The sequence below is a fragment of the Mustela erminea genome, chromosome 10 (genome assembly GCF_009829155.1).
Source record: "Mustela erminea isolate mMusErm1 chromosome 10, mMusErm1.Pri, whole genome shotgun sequence".
Lineage (NCBI taxonomy): Eukaryota > Metazoa > Chordata > Mammalia > Carnivora > Mustelidae > Mustela > Mustela erminea.
The window spans coordinates 108,224,612-108,242,114 of NC_045623.1; positions in this window are offsets into that span (position 1 = coordinate 108,224,612).

The following is a 17,503-nucleotide window of genomic DNA, read 5'->3' on the forward strand; positions in this document are numbered from 1 at the left end:
TGCTGTTAATTGCATTGAATCTATAGATTAATTTCAGAAGAGTTTTCATTCTAACACTACTGAAACTTCCATGAACATGGTATATATTTTTATTTATTTATTTATTTATTTAAGCGGGAACGGGGGCAGAGGGAGAGAGAGAATCTCAAGCAGACTCCCACCTGAGCACAGGGCCTGACTCGGGCTTGGTCTCACAACTTTGAGATCACAACTGAGCCGAAACCAAGAGTTCCAGGCTTAACGGACTGAGCCACCCAGGTGCCCTACCTCCATTTAGTTAGGTCTTTAATTTGTTTCAGCAATATTTGGTTGTTTTCAGTTTATGAGCACTACACCATTTTGATTAAATTGATTTCTAAGTATATCATAAATTTATTCTATTGTTAATTTCTTAAAATTTCAATGTTCAATTATTCAGTGTTAGCATGTAAAATCCATTGAATATTTGTACCTTGACCTTTTGTATGTTGCGCTCTTGCTAAACTCATATATGAGCTCTTACAGCTTTTTTGCAGTGTCCCTTGTATTTTCCACATAGACAAATATGTTATCTGTACCTATTTCTTCCCAAAGTGAATGTTGATATTTTGTGGTTTTCAAGAAACTGATACCTTTCATCTCAGTTTTCAAATGATTAGCATTAAGCTGTTTGTAGCTTTCCCTTATTACCCTTTTATTGTCTATAGGCTTGGTAGTGACGGTCTTTCATTTCTTACTTTGATAATTTTGTGTCTTCTGTCTTCCTGATTAGTCTGGCTAGAGGTTTATCAATAAATCTGTTCAAGAACAGGTTTGGGTTTTATTGATTCTTCTCTATTATTTTTCTTCTTTCTATTTCATTTATTTTTTCTCATTATTATTTCTTTCTTCTGACTTTGGGTTTCACCTTTTCTTCATTTTATAGTTATTTCAAAAGGGAGCATAGGTTTACTAATCTGAAATATTTCGTCTTTTCTAATATAAGAATTTAATGTCAAAGATTTTCCTCTAAGAACTGCCTCACTGCACCCCTCAAATTTCAAAGTATTGTGTCTTTTTATTTTTATTCAGTTCAAAATCTTTCCTAACTTCTTTGTGATTTACTTTTTGGCCCATGAATTATTCAGAAATGTGTTAGTTTCCAAATATTTGGGGATTTCTGTCTGCTCTCTGTTATTGATTTCTAGTTTAATTCTATTGTCATCAGAAAATGTACTCTGTATGATTTTGGTCCTTTTAAATATGCTGGGACTTGTTTTATGGCCATACTGCAATTTCTCTTGGTGACCCTTGTGTGCACATGGAAAGGAAGTGTATTTCATTATTGTCAAGTGCATACATATTTAGGGCCACTGTGTCCTCTTAAAGAATTGACTCCTTTATCATTGAAATTTTTCCTCATCCATAGTGATATTTCTTATTCTTTATTGATATTAATATCACAGCTCCTGCTTTCTTTTGACTGGTGTTTATGTGGTGTGTCTTTTCCATTCTTTTATTTCTGATTTATCTATGCTATTTGCATTTAAACCAGGTTTCTTGTGAATACCATATATTTGGGTCTTGATTTTTTTAAATTCAATCTGAAATTTTCTGCTTTTAAATTGGAATGTTTAGACCATTTACATTTAATATGATTATACAAATGTTTGGGGTTAAATATAGCATCTTATATTTTATTTCCCTTTTGTCTCATTTGTTTGCTGTTCTTGTTTTTCTGTCCTCTTGAATTAAATGAATGTTATCAAATATCCATTTTACCTCCACTATGGGTTTATTAGCTGTCTCATTCCACATTAGTGATTGTTCTAGTTTACAATATACATCTTTAATTTATCAAAGTGCTTTCAAATAATGCCATTTCCCTTCACATATAATTCAAAAACTTACAGTAATGTGCTTCCATTTCTCTCCTCTTCTGTCTTCTGTACTCTTGTCATGGATTTTGCATCTTCACCTTATAAACCTTGGCTCAATATACTCAATATATTGTTATTTTCAAAAACTCAATATATTGTTATTTTCCTTTGAGAAGTTAATTATGTGTTAAATTTAAAGATTACTTTAAATGTTGTTATATTTACCCACATATCTAACTCTTCCAGTATTCTTCATTCCCTGTGTAAGTCTATATTTCCATCTGATGTAATTTTCCTTCTGTGTGAAAAATGTTATGTAATACTTATTATAGGGTTAGTCTGCTGACCATAAAGTCTCTCAGGTTTGATTTTGGCTTAAAAGTTATCTATTTTGCCTTCATTTTGAAACATATTTTTGCCGAGTATAGAATTCTAGGTTGACTATTTTCTTTCTTCAGTACCTTAAAGCAGCCTCTCCGTTGTCTTCTGCCTCGTGTGGTTTCTTCTTTCTTTCTTTCTTTTTTAAAAGATTTTATTTATTTATTTGACAGACAGAGATCACACTCAGGCAGAGAGGCAGGCAGAGAGAGGAGGAAGCAGGCTCCCTGCCGAGCAGAGCGCCCCATGTGGGGCTCGATCCCAGGACCCTGAGATCATGACCTGAGCCAAAGGCAGAGGCTTAACCCACGGAGCCACCCAGGAGCCCCACCTCGTGTGGTTTCTGATGAGAATTTTATTCATATACTTTCTTCCTTCATCTGTACATAATATGTCTTTTTTTTTTTTTTTAAGATTTATTTATTTATTTATTTGACAGAGAGAGATCACAAGTAGGCAGAGAGGCAGGTAGAGAGAGAGAGGAGGAAGCAGGCTCCCTGCCGAGCAGAGAGCCCGATGCGGGACTCGATCCCAGGACCCTGAGATCATGACCTGAGCCGAAGGCAGCGGCCTTACCCACTGAGCCACCCAGGCGCCCAGTACATAATATGTCTTATATTCTCTGGCTACTTGTCCGATTTTTCCCTTTATCACCTTATCAATTTGAATATGATGTACTTTGTGATGACTTTCTTCTTGTCTTTTTTTCTATTTGGAGTTCATTGACATAGTGGACCTTTGAGCTTATAGCATTTTTTTAATGGAATTTTGAATATTTTCAGCAGCTATGTCTTCAGATACTTCTCTGTCCTTCATCTCTTGCCCCCATCAGAGATCTCAGCGATAGGTCTGTTACGTTGCTTCCTGATCACTGTTGCTCTGTTGATTTTTTTCAGTCATTTTTCTTTGCATATCATTTTGGAAACTGTCTACTGCTCTCTTAAAATATCCCACTGATCGTTGAAAAATGGTTCTGCTGTATCTAATCCACTGTTGATCCCATTCTGTGTGCTTTCCCACCTCCGATTATGCATTTTCTCATCTCTGGTTCATTTTGGCTCTTTTCTGTATCTTCTGTTTTCTCCCCCATCTTATTTATGTTTTCTTCTACCTTTTTGATAACACACGTTTGACTTGTAAGAGTTCTTTTAACATTCATTTCTTGTGTTTTAATTATTTCATTTCTGGGTCTATTTCTTTTCTTTTCTAAGATTTATTTATTTGCTTGAGACAGTGAGTGAGCAGCATGGAGGAGCCGAGGGAGAGGCCGAGGAAGTCTTAAGTGGACTCCACCATGGTGTGGAGCCTGGTGCAGGGCTCGATCTCAAGCCCCTGAGATCATAACCTGAGCTGAAACCAGGAGTCAGAGACTTAAGCCACCCAGGCGCACCAGGTCTATTTCTAATTACTGGTTAGTCGTGGTCATGGGACATATATTCCTGGTTTCCCATGCCTAGTCATTAAAACAGCTATTTGTGTTATGATTTTACTCTTGGAACAGCTGCAGAGGAGCACACAGAGGTCCGATATACCTTCTGCTCGACTTGTCCTGAGGCCAGCATCTTACATAATCCAGTACGATTATGGAAGCCCCAAGATTCACCCTGATACAAGACTATCGACGTATCGCGGGTCTCATTTGAATCCCACCAACGGCAAACATCTGGGAGGCTCTGAATTCATCTCTCTTCATCTCGCCAAGAACCTCAGCTTGGGTTTCTGACCCTGCACAAGGCCTGGAAACTCGGATAGCAAGCTGGGACCCATTGTGGGCAGGAGGGGGTCATGCACTGATGGCCTGCTCTGAGGGACACATGGCTTCACACTTGCCTGGGGCAGGTGGCACACTGGTGTGGTTTTGAAGAGCACCAAGAAGCTTCCAGGGACCTCTGGCTCAGGATCTCATGGCCTCAAATTCAGAGACTTTAAAAAGAAGAAAGCAAGCCTTCAGAACCTCACTCCTGCAGTATTTCCTGAGAGGAAGACAGGAAACAAATGTGAGGAAATACACACGTGCCGTGGGTTGTTTTTCACCTACTTCCCAATGAATTGACCCGCTCCTAGTATATACCTGAGGCAGACACCACAGTCCCCCTGTCTCCTGTGCAGGCCTGGGGCAGGTGTCCCAATCCATGTGATTCTCTGCACACACCTGAGGCAGGTGTCACTGCACCCTTTCCCCAGGGGAGGCCCCTGAGGAGTCTTCCGAAGTTCCTACAGACTTGAGCGATTCCAAGTGCATCTTTCTGGTCCCCTTTATATATCATCAGGTCCTCTAGGGTTGGGAGGAGGGGGATGTCTGGAAGGTGGCGGGGTCTGGAGCTCAGAGCCCACCCCAGGACTCACCTCCTTCTGGAAGCCCCCATCAGTCGCTGCAACACTCTGGCCTCAGGGACCAGCTCCTTCCCAGCTCCTGGCCCCTGCGGGTTCCCAGATCTCTCCTTACGCTCAGCTAAGATGGAGGCAAGGATATTGAAGGAAGACGCTGAGATCAAATGAATGTATTTTCTGGGAAAAGATGAGGTGCCAAGCCTGGCCCACGAAGAAACAAAAAACTTAGATTTAAAGTGGGAATCAAAGTGTTCACCTCTCTCAGAAAAAGCACCTTATGCCAAAACAGCTAACAGCCTCTTTCCAGGGACAGATAATTCTTATCTTATGTAAACTTTTCCAGAAAACCGTAATAGAGGTAAAAAACAGCATGTTTCATTTTAAGAGGCTGGCAACCATCTTGTCCCAAATCTGGATAAGGGCAATACGGGATCCGCTGTCCTGATACACACGGGTATGAAAGTCTTGAATGAAATATTAGCTAACTGGATCCCACAGCACATTTTAAAATACACTCGCAGGAACGGCTGTAGTTGAAAAGATGGGGAAGTCCAAATGTTGCCAGAGTGTGGGGCTGCTGGAGCTCCCACAGGGCGCCGATGGGGCCTTTGGGGGAAAGTTTGGCGGTTCCTTATACATCGAAGCATGCAGCTGCCCCACGACCCGGCAGTCCTGCCCTGAGACCTTTACCCAAGAGAAATGAAAGCGTATGTCTACAAAATGACCTGTACAAGGACACTCACAGCAATTTTATTCATCATATCTGAGAAACAGAAACACCCGCGGGTCCATCTGCGGGAGGATGGGTCAGCAAGCTGGTGTGCGGGGGGACGGAGCACTCTTCAGCCGTGGCACCGGAGGGACCGCGGATCTCACAACCTGTGTTCGTTTCTTTGTGTGTTTTACGATTTATTTATTTCAGGGAGAGAGAGAGAGGAGGAGCAGAGAGGGAGAGAGAATCTGAAGCCAATTCCACACTCAGCACGGAGCCCCAGGCAGGGCTCGATCCCATGACCCCAAGATCACGACCTGAGCCAGAACCAGGACTTGGATACTTAACCGACTGAGCCACCCAGGTTCCCTCTTTTGAAAGAAGCCAGACACAAAGGGTACGTACCATGTCACCCAGTTTATGTGAGGTTCTAGAACAGGCAAAACCAGTATATGGTGGGGAAAATCAGAGCTACTTTTGTCTCTGGGTGGGGTTGGGGGCTGGGAGAAACAGGGGGAGGCTTTCTGGGGCGATTGTCCTGGATCTCCGTTGGGGTTTGGGTCACACAAGGGTGTGCATTTGGCAAAGTTGTTGTAAATACTGAACTCTAGTGAATGATGCCTGTGCCGAGCGCTTCAGGGAAAAACGAGCCTACCTTGATGTGCATCAGGAAGAAATAAAATGTGCACAAAACAATGATTGTGCACAACAATCCTCATCACATAACTCAGGGTCACTAAGAGATGAGGTACTCATTGCTGTCACCACAAACATCAAACGATAGTTGGGTGAGACGCCGGCCAGTCCCGCCACAGCACACACCGTCAAGCTGACGTGTGGTACCGACCTCAGACGCAGTGTTGCACGTCTGTTAGGGCTCGGGACCAATAAGTTAATTACCTTTAACAAATTAAACTTTATCGTAATAAAATGTTGGAAAAGATACAGTGTGATCAAAAATGGTTTATCCCGGGGCATCTGGGGGCTCAGTGGGTGAAGCCTCTGCCTTGGGCTCAGGTCATGTTCCCAGGGTCCTGGGATCGAGCCCCGCATTGGGCTCTCTGCTCAGTGGGGAGCCTGCTTCTCCCTCTCTCTCTGCCTGTGATCTGTCTACTTGTGATCTCTGTCTGTCAAATAAATAAATAAAATCTTTAAAAAAGTGGTTTACCCCAGGAATGCAAAGGTGGTTTCCATTCAGAAATGGTCGTTACGATAGTGGACTATGGGAAAAACGACGGTGCCAAGTGCGTGTTTGCCAGAGGTCAGCGCGTCCTGGCTCTCTAAAGACTCTCAGAGAACTAAAAGCACAAGCTTTCTTGACTTGATGAAGTTGGTCTTCAAAACAGCAAGAGCAGGTTTCTCATTCAGTGGGAGGGTTTGGAAGCATTCTCTCCGTGATCAGGGACACAGCAAGGACACCTGCCCTCCCCACCGGTCAGTGGGGCTGGACGGTCCTGCCTCCTCAGTGAGACACAGACAGGACGTAAGACATCTAAGAGTTGGAGGGAAAGGACGGACCTATCCCTACTCATAGGAATAAAAATGCAAAAGGAATAAAGTGAGAACGAAGACGAAAATAAGAATGCCGCCTCTCTAGCGGTCAGCTCTGCAGAAATGCTAAGTGACTAACAGACGAACAGCATCAACAGCCACACAGTAAGAAAGTCCAGCGAGCTTCTGCATTGAAGAGAGGTCAGCCCCACACTGACCAGCAGCGACGCCTGAGAGGCGCGGCAGGAAGGACGGTGCTTCTCACGCTCGCCGCGGGGAGGAGATGGGGGCGCCCGAGGCAGAGCGGCGCCGCGGCCACCGGGCTCAGAGGTCCAGCTCACGCTGTTTCGTCCTGCAGAGAAGATGGGGAGTCCCGTGGACGAGTGCGGAAAACAACGCGCGGGGAGGAAATCAGTTCTTCCCCAGGCGCCCCTGCGGCAGGACGGCTCCAGGTGTGAGACAGGCAAGTAGGGCTTCGGTCGCGCGAGAAAATGACGGGATCATTGTCCCCTTGGGGCGGTAAATGCTTCTTCCATTAGTTCTAACGTCTTCGCGTGCGGCTGGGGGTCGAGGGGTTTGGCTGTGTCCGAATTAAAAGCAGGAACAGGCATAAGAGCACAAGGAGGAGATAACGGTGCCCGTGGCGTGAGGGACACCGCGGCCGGTGAACAGCGCGGAGAGAGCGCGAGCCAGACACCCGGGCACCGGGAGGTGGCGTCCGATCAGGGCCACAGAGCAGCTGCACGCCCGGGAGGGACCGCGTCACCGGCCCACGCGCACAGAGACTGCTACCTCGACGGCGGTCAGAGCGATGGCAGGGAGAAGGAGATGACCTTCCACCGCGCGCCCCGCGAGTACGCAGGAGTGAGGAAGGAGCCTGAGCTGGGTGAGTGCGTGGGGACAGGAGCCTCGTCCTCTGAGGGGACGGGGACGTGTCCACCGTTCCGGCACCGGCGTGGACTCTGGCCGCGGTGAGTTTCGTTCTGCGGACGCCTGCTTCCCGCTCCCCGTCGGCTTCCTCGAGCAGGTGGACGGTGTGGCCTCCTGCGGGGGTGGGGGACAGGGGGAGCGTGCTGGGAAAACCGCACAACCACAAGAGGCAGTGGCCCGGGTGTCCACGCTGTGGTCTGGACAGAGCCTTAAAAACAGTCACGCGGGAAACACCCGAAGCCTGAGAAGCCAAGAGCAACATGCGTGTACGCGTGACACACATACACACGACATGCAGTCCAGAGCCCTGAGGGCAGCTGCAGCCTCCAGCCCCAAAGCTGCTGGGACTGGGGCCAGGGGTCAAGGCCCGGGAGCTGCGGACAGGGTTGCCTCTCAGGGATCCCAGAGTTTAGCAGCCAGTACGAGGCCAGAAGGACAAGCTGAGCCCCAGGGTGTGGCCACCGGTGCCCCCTGGGGTCACAGGCCATGGGCTTTCCCTTGACCCTCCTGTCCCCACGGCAGCCCTGACTCCCCAAGAGCCCCCAGGCCCTGGCTGCTGACATGCCACAGGCTTCAGGCAGGGAAGGCGACCGGGCTGCTGCGCGGCATGGACGCGGCCACGCTGTGGCGGCAGACAGTCTGGGCAGCGGAAGGCAGGCGAGCCCGTCACGCTCCCTGGCCATCAGCTCTCGCTTTCATCCCCACCAGCCTGACCCCTTCGTCGGGCTCTCAGCTGCTTTCCTACACTTTCTAGGTTTTTCACATTTTCTACAGCTTTCACATGAGGAAACTGAGTCACAGAGTGACCGGACGACGCTCCCGTGGTCACAAAGCGGTGAGTGCTGAACCGCATTTCGAAGCAGGCCGGCAGCTACCCCAGACCCACGGCCGCCTGGGACAGGCGAAGACAGAGAGGTCGTCGGAGAACGGGGGGGCAGGCCCGCACGCGTAGCTGTCATGTCCCCCCACGAGCCTATCGCGTGACCGAGACCCCGCTGACCGCTGGCGCCCCACCAGACTGCCCCAGCGAGGGCCGCCCCCGGGTCCAACATCTCTGGGACGTGCTCTGGGAAAAAACCTGGCCGGACCGAGCACAGCCGGCCCAGCCCCCACCGGCCCTTCCACTTCCACCTGCCGGGCGTTGCCGAAGGGGCCCACGGCACGCGGTGCCGCTGGGAATCCGTTCTCCGCAGGGGACACACGTCCTGCCGTTCACCCGCAGGCAGATAGCCCACTCCCTTACCATGACCCCGCTCTGCTCACGGAGACACACTGTCCCCTGCCTCCCAGCACCCCGTGCCCGGAGGGGAGGCCCGACTCGGGAGATCGGCCCGTGAAGGGACCAGGTCCTCATCCGCCCCCTCGGCCTCGTCCGGGAAAAGAGCCCCTGTCCTCTGGCCAAAGGTTTGGAGCAGAAAGTTTCACAGCCCATCATCAGGACAGAGAAGGAAATGCACAAAAGAAAGGTGACTGTGTCATCCTACGGAAAGAGTGATCCTGGTTTCGTGTAACCCGGGCAGAGGTGCAGGGGTCGTTGCCGACCGAGCCGCACGCCCGTGTCCGTCAGGGAAGGCTCTTCGTGACACAGTCAGGCCTCAGGACCCTCCCCTCCATTCCCTCCTGGGGGCCCACCCTGCGGGGTCCTGCTGCCTGGACGTCCCTGGCCCGTTGGCCCTCAGGACCCACTCGGCTCCAGATTGGAGGGAGGGGGCACACACGTGCACTGGGCGGGGGACATGATGGGCTGCTGTGATGAAACAGGGCTCGCGGCCCCCCGCCGGCCTGGGCTTGTCCAGGAGACCCAGCCTCTGCAGGACCATCGGGCCAAGGAGGCCATGTCACATACTAGTCTCTGGCACTTCCTCCGCAGAGCTGGGAATGGCTGTCACAGGGCTGGCATGGAACTGGGGCCAACTTGGACACGGAGCTGGTTGTTGCTGTGGCGTCTCTCTCTGTTCATGCATGTGTGTGTGTGTGTCTCTGCGCATCTGTACGTGTGTGTCCTCACAGCCTATGGGGCTCACCCGCCCCTCTGGGGTTCCCTGAGGTGCAGGAGGCTGACGCAGGTGGGGCCGGGAGCCTGCTTCGTCCTCAAGTCGTGCCTCGGGGGCGGGGGGCACAGCCCAGCGACTGGAGCACGGAAGACACGCCGGCGGACCGTCTCTCAGCAACTCTATGCACGGCTCTCGGGCTCACCGCCACGGCGTCATGTGCGCTGGTTGCAACATTACACTGATTTCCCCCCTAAATCTGGGCTTTGCTGTGGTTTTGTTTCAGAAATTGTAGGTTTGTATTTATCCGGGAAGCTTGGCCCCTCCGATTTATTCACCTGTTCTCAGAGAAGGGAGCTGGTTTTCTAACACCCCACGAGGGGACTGAGCCACGGCGTGGGGCGCCTGCCGCCAGCGTCACCGGGAGCTCAGTGTGTCGGGGCGTGGAGACGGACGTGTGTTGCCATCGGTCTCGCCCGCGGTCCGGGCTCTTGGCTCCTCTGCTCTGCACGTTTGGGTCCAGGTGTCTCTGGAGCCCGCACAGATCGGTGTGCAAATGGGCAGAATGTGGCTGGTGCAGGGAACCAGGCCAGACGCCCGAAAGGCCCCCAGCAAAGATGTGAGCCCAGAGGGCCGAGGGAAACCGAGCCCCAGGGCGAGGCGTCTGTCTGGCAGGGGCAGCGTGCGGGGAGTGGCTTTGGGCAAAGGGACCCCCGCTGACGATGTCCTTCCACCTCCCAGCCCGGCTCTCCCCAGCTCGCGCCTCACGGCTCCCCGAGCTCGTCCCTGGCCCCCTGCACGCGGGAAGTGCTGGACGGCAAGGGCTACTTGCAGTGGAGAGCGTCCCGTGTCGTGAACACTGTCCCTCGCGATCTGGCCAGGGCCCTTCGGAGGAGCACGAGCAGTAGGACGTTGTGTTGGATGCATGCGTGAGCGTGCACATGTGTGTGTATGAGAGCGTGTACACGTGTGCGCACACGTATGTGCACGCGGCGGTGTGTGCACATGTGCGTGTGTGGGTGCGTGGGCACGTGTGTGCGCACGCATGCATGTAAGCACACACGGGGGCACCCAGCGAACGGAAGCAGTGGGAGCCGGAAGACCGTGGGCCGCGGAGCTCCGCCCCCTCGGCTGGGACCCAGTCTGTTCCGGTCAGGCCTTCAACGGATCGGATGGGGCCACCGCAGCACGCAGGTGGCTTCCCTCGAAATCTACAGACCCAAACACACACCTCGTCTAAAAACGCCTTCACAGCCACGGTGAGACCGGGCTTGGACCCAGCATCTGGTCCTGTGTCCTGGGCAAGCTGGCCCCGAGCCTGGCCGTCACACGCCCCTTGCTGACTTGCCCGATGGTGCCAGGGAGCCCGGCCCTGACCCCACGGCGAGGGGCTGGTGGTTCTGGCCACGGCTGAAGCCGAGGAAGGGAAGGCGTCCCTTACAGGCTGGCCGGCTCGCAGGTGAGGCGATCTGCGTTTGAAGCAACGGCGACGCGTTTCCGTGAGGGTGACGTCCCCACGGAGTTCTCGGGGCGAGCGCGGGCAGGACTTAAACGCAGGAGGTGAGGGCTCATTCCCACGCGCTGCCTGGGCCTCGGAAGCCCAGCGAGCTGCCTGGACGTGAGGGCGCGAGCGTGACCCAGCAGGGAGTGGACGGGAGGACCCCGACGCCTGCTCCTGGGCTCCCCCGTGTCCCCTCCTCCCGGGAGTCCCCCCGGAGTTACCCGCAACGGTTTGAGTCCCACAGGGAGGTTCGTGCCCCGAGTCGGAGGCCACAGAAATGGCAGGCACGTTTATCACCCACGCGTGATAGCTCAGGTTTCTGCTGACGGACGAGCAGTCCGTCCCTGCTCCCCGCGGCCTCCACCGCACGGTACCTTCCCGCTCCAAGCTCCTGCCACGGGAAGCAGAGACTCCTGGTTGGCTGCCCAGGGACAGAGGGGTTGGGAGTCAGGCCTGGGAGGGACGTCCCCCTGCTCCCAGTTCACAGGTGGCCCCGGCACTCAAAGGGGTCCTCCCGGCATGGCTGAAGCCCTAGGGATAGCCGACGTGTCGCCCGTTGCCTTGGAGGGAGAGGGGCAAGTCTCTGGACCGAGGCATGTGGGCAGCCTTTGTGATGGGAGCTGGACCCGGGGGCGGGCCTCTCCATCAGAGGACACGCCTGGACCCAAAGAGGACCGCTGGCCTAGCCTGGTCAGGTCCATGCTCCCCCACAGTGGCGGGCCCACCCTCCCAACCCAAGAGCCAGTCCCCGCTGCGGGAAGCTTCTGGGCTAGGCTCCGGGTGCCCGGACGTGGGGTGTGGGGTACCCGTGTCCCCACTGCCCCCAGTCTGCCCTTCAGAAGAGAAAGGAAGGGGAAGTGTTGCCACAAGCACCGCGGAGGGAGACGGCTGGCTGTGGCCGTTCCTCGGTGGCCAAGCCGGCTGCAGAGACGCCCACCCAGGCGGGGGCCCTGCCAGGAGGGCCGATGTGAGGGCGCTGCCCCCTGGTTGCTGGGGGCTCTGACAGGCACGGCTGCTGCTCCGCCCAGGTCTCCCTCCAAAGCCCGTCCCTTCCGCCGCGTGTCCGACCTCGGGGTGTGGAGCCCCAGGGCCCCCTCATGGGCCGGCGTGGGACAGACAGCCGGTGCTGAGGGTGTCTGCAGGGGACGCTGCTCCCGCTTCGCACGGAGCTCTGGAAACGTGCCTTTCCCGCACCCACAGGTTTTTCTGGTTACGAGCTTTACCTCCCACGTGCATCGGCGGAAGCCAATATTTTCAAGCCTTTGCAGAGTCTGACGTCCACATCTGATTGATGGTCCTGCGGATGAGTTTCATGTGAAACATGTTCTGAGCTCCTGTGAGATAAAAGCCGCCCCCCCACGCCAGGGACAGGGCCCCTCCTCCCTCAGCTCGTACGTCTTCCTCACGCTGCCCTCCTGGCCCTGCCGGCCTCCTGCGTGGGTGCGGGGTGGGCCCTGCTCACTGCCGGGGCCTCCCCGTCCTGCTCTGCCAGGCCTCCAACCCCGGGGCAGAGAAAAGAGGCCACAGAGCTCCCCCTCTGCCCGCTGACCGGCAGGGGTGCAGCCACCCACCGCGGGCAACACCTGCCTTTGACATGCGGTCCTTGCTGCATTATTGTTGGGTCCAGAGACCTGTCGGCGGGGCGGGGTGGGGGGCACTGCCTCTGCACTAGTGGGGTCCCCGCACGAACTGACCTGCTATCTGTCCCTCTTCCCTGGGCCAGGCACCCCCCGCCCCGTGCACCTGCTGTGCCCCCACCTGAGCCCTCCATTTGGTCCACTTTGGGGGCATCCCCGAGCTCCAGGCTCTTTCCAGACTCCACGGCATCCTGGTGCAGGAGTCGGCAGGACTGGGGTGTTTTCTGAGCTTTGGGTGCACCCGGCATGGCGCACGGCAGATTTCCGGTGTCAGCCAGGCCACGAGCCGGCTCCTGCCAGACGGCCCCAGGTCCACCGGCCGGACACAGAGCTACTGCGCGACGAGCACGGGTCGGTGGGCAGACTGGCCCTCAGGGGCCGGGACGGCTGCCCCCGTCCAGACCCAGACGCAGAGTTGGGGCACGAGACGTGCAGGTCTAGCTGGGGGAAAGGGGAGCAGAGGCTGGAAGCACCCCCCGCTCCCCTGGGGTCAGGAGCCGGCCGAGCCCACAGCCCGCGCCCCCTTCCCTCAGCCGCACGGCTTCTCCCTCCGGAGCCACGGTGCTTGCTTTGGCTGCGGCAGCGGCCATCCCCGCGGCCCCGGCTTGCGTAACCGCGAGGAATCCGCTTTCTCCGCTGACGCCTTTCGGCGAGGCCTGGGATGGCTCTGGGCGGGCCTCCAGTGCTCCCTCGCCCGGACTCGGGGTGGGCCTCTCGCCGTGGCTCCGGACCACAGGCGGGCTGGCCGTGGCAGGAGGAGCCCCCGGCCTCTAGGAGCCAGGAGCAGCCGCCTCTGACCAAGCCGGCCAGCACGGGCCAGAGCTGCCTCCACCCTCTGACTGCATCTGTCCTGGAGTCATCGCAGCCCTGCCAGCACTCTGGGCCTCGGGTCAAGAGACAACTGTCGGGGGCAGTGCTCTGCTGGACGTCCTTGTCGCTGGCCAGGCCCCCTCGAGGGCAGCGTCCAGCGCCCTGGCCATGGCCCGTGGGCCCTTGACGTGGCCGGATGCCCGTGAGTGAAGACGTCCGTGGCCCTGTGCCTTTACGGCCTACCCCCTCCCCCTCTTCAGCTGGTGCCGCCAGAAGGTGGGGCGAGGGAAACAGGAGATCCGAATCATGGGTGAGAATTACTACGTCTTCGTGTGAGCTGGAGCACAGCCCCGTTCCCTGCGGTAACGGGGGGCTCAGCGGCTCCCATTTCCGCGCTCCGAGCCCGGGCGGCTGTGACAATGAGCACGTTGTTCCCAGCACCGGGCGTCGCCCCCGGGCCATGGAGCCCAGACACACGGACTGGCTCGCACCAGGAGCCCGGGACGACGAGGCCCTGGACCTTCACCGGGGAGGGGCAAGGGACTCACCACCGGCTGCGGGCACCGCGCACACGCGACCGAGTGACAGGCCCACCCACCGCGGGGGCAGGCTCCCGTGGGAGGGGTCACGGGCACCCTCATGAGGGGCAGAGGCTTTGTTAAAGCAGAACTGGGAGGCTGGAAACGGCACTGGCTTCCTTGTCTGGGAGCGGGTGAGGGTCCAGGAGCTTTGGACACGCCATAGGAAGTCACCTCTCGGGACAGGAGCCAGCACACTCGAGGTCCTGCACCGAGGAACCAAGAATAACACTGTCGCAGGAACTCAGGGTTTTGCCTTCCTCCCGGGGCTGGGCGGGGATCAGGGGATGCCTCCAGAAACCTTCCAGGAACAGTGGAACGTGGTCAGGACAAACCCAGGTCTCGCCCACACTTGCCCTGCCTCCCTCTGCTCCCTGCTTCAGGTCTGGTGGGCAAGGGGGAGGGGGCATGGGAGCCCGTGTCTCTCTCCTTGCCAGGCCCCCCTGAGCCCTGGCACTGAGACACACCCACTCATCCAGGGACAGGGGCCTACTCTGCCCAGGGCCCGGGGCGCGCCCTGCAGAGGGGTGGGCCACCCCCGAGACCACCGCTCCTCGGGGCACAGTGCCTCCGGGCTGCACTCGACATTTGAGAGAGGAAACAGGCCTGACCCCTGACGCGGGTCCAAGCCAGGCTGGACCCAACCTCCTGGCCCGCGGCCCATGTCTGACCCCTAGACCTCGGGCTCTGATGTCACCTTCCTAACGTACCAGGTTTGTGCAGTCTCTGTTCTGTGCCGCAGGAGACACATCGACTCCGCGATTGCCCCCCCTGCACCCCTCCACACGCTGTCCCCTTGGGCCTGGATAGCTGAGGTCAGGTGCACGGACCTACGCTGACAGGCAGTGGCCCGCAGACAGGGGCGCGGGTGTCCAGAAGCTGGGGCAGCCCCCGGTCCTTCTCCATGGGACCATCAGGGGACCCAAGACTCAGATGCCTCCCTTTTGGGGGTCGAGGCCTTCCATCTGCTTTGCCCACAGGTGCCTGACCCACCCCTCTATGCGCTCAGGGCAGCCAGGTCCTCCAGAGAACAGCCCAGCTCGTGTGTCTTCGGAGGGGACGGCAGCCCCTCTGAGTCAGCGTGGAGGGGGTGGCCAGGCCGGGCTCCCCACCCCGGGGAGGGTGTTGGCCCCAGGGCCCCTCCCCGGGGGCCGCCAGCTCCACCAGCCACTCCTGGTGCTCAGGTCATCTGCGTGGATTCCTGGAGTCCAAGCCCTTACACGCCCCTAACGCCCTGTCACATGGTCCCGAGCCTTGTAATACCGGAACCGTCCACAGTCGTGCCTCATCTGTTTCCACGTTCTCCGCGCCGGCCCCAGGGCCTTGGATGCCTAAGTCAGATTTCCCCGCAGCCCCCTAAGCCCCAGCCCTGGGGGCAGAGGAGCCCCAGCCTCACTCGCCCGGAGGACCTAGACGGCAGGCTCATGGGGGAGGCAGGTTTAGGGCCTGGGGCGTCTCCTGCCCACCGACTCTGGGGTGGGGGGAGGCAGGCAGACCCGCACGGGGCCCCTGGCTCTGTCTGCGGAAGGACAGTGCGGCCGCTCGGCTGGTCCGGTGCTCGTGCTCACCTCTGTCCTGGGCAGGGAGTCGGCTCCCCTCACACGCAGCCCCGTATGCCAGAGACCCTGTGGCACGTGGGTGCGGGGGGAGGGCCGGGCGGGGCCCGGGGCCTCCTGCCGAGCTGCTGTGTGGGGACTGCTGCAGGGGCAGCGGCTCGCGGCTCTGGTGTCACCCCTGTGTCACAGTGTCCACGTGCAGAGCCCGCGCGGGTGCATGCTGGGAGTTCCCGCCCTGTCCTTTCTGGGGTCCCCTGCTGTCCCCCGGGGAGTGCGTGGGCGCTCACCACACGCAGTGGGGCTGTCACTTCCATCCACGGCATGCCTCTTGGCTCACTGTCCCTTCCCTTTGCCGGACAACCCCACGGGCCCATGGGGGGACGGAGCAGCACCTTGTGCTCCCTGCACGGAGCGGCCCTGGAGTCGGGAGGGCTCCCACGAGCGCCTGTGGCAGGAACGAATGAGTGAGGGAGTGAGGGTGCACGGTCACAGCCACGTCGGGCTGCAGCTGCTCTCGGGGGACGGCGGCTCCCCCGTGGGTCTGCGTGACGGCGGCTCCCCTGCATCCTGCCTGACGTTGTGGGGGGCCCCACCCCCGGACCTGGGGCTGCGAGGACGGGGTCTCAGCAGGCCATGAGGATGGCGGGCTCGGTTGGAACCAGACATGGAGCCACGTGGAAACCAGGCCCTGTCAGGCCTCCCTCTCCCCCAGGGGCAGGGCGACCCTGCCTCCGGAAGCAGGACCTCCCGCGCCACCCCTGCTAGGACCGGCCGCGCCCTGGCACCCCTCCCATGGTCCCCACCTTCCCCGTGTTGAGGCCAACCCAGGAGGACAGCTGGGACTGCCAGGAGAAGGTCCTCACCCCATTACGGACGGGCGCACTGAGGCTCTGAGCAGCCCCGTGGCTCTCTCGGGGACACACAAAGCCAGCCCGCCCGCGGCAGCCAGGCGAGAGGCAGGAGGCGAGAGGTGGGAGGTGGGGCGTGCTGTGGCCCCGAGCTACGCTCCGGCCTCCCGGGCAAGTGGCCCCGGGCATTGATTGAGGGTCAGCACTGTGCCTGGACACTGACGTGGGGAGGGCTGGCGTCCAGACCACACCTTTAAAAGGCTACAGAATGTCTCTAGGGGAGCCCATGACTGGCTGACAGCCCGTGGTCCCCGTGGGGGCGTCCAGACCTTGGAGACCCCACCGCAGAGATCAGGGTCCAGGAGACATGTGGATGGCGGGAGCACAAAGGTTTTTGCTGTGACTGTTCAGTCGCCCTGGCCGAGGTCCACCTCCCCCGGTACACTCTCTGTGTCTAGATCCCATCACGAGACATGGCTTTGGGGGTACCTCATGATCACGGCCAGGGTCTCTGGTGGGACTCTGCCAAAACCTCACTGTGACCTGGAGGGCAGCTGAGATGTAGGGACAGTGGAGCGAGCATCGTGGCAGGGACACTGCTGTGCACTGTCCACCCTCAGAGCAGGAAGGAGCCCGGACCCCGAAGTCACCCGGGCTGAGCTTCTGAACATGAGCCACCAGTATGGTGGGGCCGTCAGAGGCCCTTAGCCGGGAGCGGGCGGAGCGGACGTCGTCTGGGCTCTGCCAAGGGCACGGCAGGCCAGAATAAGGGCCACGCTTGGGCACGCGTGGCCTCTGTGTTCCACGGCCTCCCCTCCAGCGGAGCTGGCCCGTCTGCCACATTTCCATTTCATCTTGCACCCAAATGTTGCTTCAAAGAAGGGTTTTGTTTGAGGCCAAAG